A 2,442-nucleotide genomic window follows, 5' to 3' on the forward strand; every position below is an offset into this window, starting at 1 on the left:
TTTTAAAAAAAAATTTGAATCAGAGATAGCAGACGAACGTATCCAGTTCGATGCTCAACCTTGTGTCTCTGTGACTCTGTATATACGCTGGTTGCTTTCACTGCAAGTCGTGAGGTGTTCCAAGTTCGTAGTGAAAGGAATGGTATGGTTAGATTCTGTAATTGAAATCAGGTTGATACTGATGTATAAACTTAATGTTTAGATCTAACCTGAGTTGCACGGTCATCCTTGAAGATTTCCTTGTAGACAATATTAGTAACTCCATCCTTAGAAATATGCAGTCATGCTTATTTGTTATCAGTACTAAAAAATCTTAGCTTAAACACATGAATAATAGAAAGCTGATTCAAAGAACCTTACCCTTTGAGGTACCATTGCCAAATTTCTTTGCATTAAGCTGTATAGCAAAGCCATCAAAGACACTCGCATAGAATGTAGTATCACTGCGTTTGGGAAGAGAGAAACGCAAACTCATATCAATTAACACCAACATAATGTTTTTCAAAGATTTTTCCAACATTAGAAGCATAAGTGGGCTGTGGGGACCGGTGAATACCTGAATTTTCCATAATACATTGAATGCTTCGTGTTTCTTCATTGTAAGCAGTAGTGACATGCATAACTTTAGCAACAACACCCATTAAACGTTAAGAGCAGAGGAAGTAAGACAAATATACTGAAAGCTTTGAATTGAGTTTCAGAACTGATAATGATACATACCTGGCAACTTGGTGTTCGTGTTAGACAATATCATCAGCTGATGGCAATTATGAAAGTGGAACTGTTCCATTGTGATTTACTTACTGTCCTCTGCTACCTCATTTAATTTTGTTTCATCAGTGAATCGAATAGACACATGGGCATCGACGAGTCTAAAGCTTTTGGTTGCTCCTAGTAGCAACAAACACACGTACACCGTCGCAGGCATCATGGTCGCCTGAACAAATGTCAAACAAAAAAATATTCAGAAAATCTTGTTAATAAGGATTCAACACGACGGATCTCCCATAAATATAATCAGAATTTTTTTTAAAACAATCAGTATCAGTTCTACCGATCTGTATAGGAATTATTGGTAATAACGATTGAAGACTAACGGAAATATTTAATTTGTAATAAAGAAAAAAAAACCCAGTTATGATCTTATCAGTGTATGAGCTACGAAGAAGATGATCTCATCGTAACTGACATTCTGTTATTCACGTTAATGGAAACAGAGTACAAAGTGTCACTTATATAGTGACTTACTTACCGGTTTACACATACGTAACCGGTTTACAACGTAACCATAATAAACCGACATTTCATATACTAATATTCCCCCTCAAGATGGCACATATATGGACTTTAAAGCCATCTTGCCAACTAAGGAATAGAACTGTGGAGAAAACAGAGCTTTAGTGAAAATGTCAGCGACTTGGTGAGTTGTGCGAACATGGAGAAGTTTGATGAAGCCAAGAAGAACTCGTTCACGAACTTGATGGCAGTCTAGTTCAATGTGTTTGGTTCTCTCGTGAAAGACGGGGTTTGTGGCTATACGAATCGCAGCGGTAGAGTCACAAAAGAAAGCAACTGGACCATGTTGGTGAGCTTGTAGATCAGTCAACAGATTACGTAACCAGATGACTTCCCGAGACCCATACTCCATTGCACGGTATTCTGATTCAGCGGAAGAATGAGAGACGGTTTGTTGCTTCTTAGATTTCCAGGAGATCAAAGCTTTGCCCAAGAACATACAATAACCTGAAGTGGGACGTCTGGAGTCCAAACATGACGCCCAATCATCATCAGTAAACGCCTGAAGGACCAGATTAGAGTCGACAGAGTAGAATAGACCATATCCAACTGTTCCTTTCAAGTAGTGTAGAACCTTAAGAGCCGCTTGAAGATGAGAATTCTTAGGAGCTGATGTATACTGACATAACTTGTTGACCGCAAAGGTAATGTCAGGCCTTGTTATAGTCAAATACATCAAACGTCCTACCAGTCTTCTATAAGAAGCAGGATCATCAAGAAGCAGTTCTGTAGAATCAGAACAGAGTTTAGCATTGGGATCCATCGGTATCTGAGACGGCTTGCAGGCGAGTAAACCAGAGTCTTCCAAAAAGTCCAAGAGTATATTTTCTCTGACAAACTGAAATGCCTTTGCTTGATCTTGCAATTTCAAGTCCAAGAAAATACTTTAAGGGACCAAGGTCTCTGAGCTTAAATGCTTTGCTCAAGTCTTCTTTCAGCTGGTCAACATCACTGTCATTGTTACTAGCAATGACTATATCGTCAACATAAACCAACACTGCAGTGTAGATTCCTGATGATCTATCATTGCGAATGAAGATAGTATGATCCGAGTTAGATTGTTGAAAACCCAGCTGCAAAAGGACTGCCCTGAACTTCAGAAACCACTGTCTTGAGGCTTGTTTAAGGCCATATAGAGATTTCTGG

This window comes from Raphanus sativus, chromosome 2 (genome assembly GCF_000801105.2).
Source record: "Raphanus sativus cultivar WK10039 chromosome 2, ASM80110v3, whole genome shotgun sequence".
Lineage (NCBI taxonomy): Eukaryota > Viridiplantae > Streptophyta > Magnoliopsida > Brassicales > Brassicaceae > Raphanus > Raphanus sativus.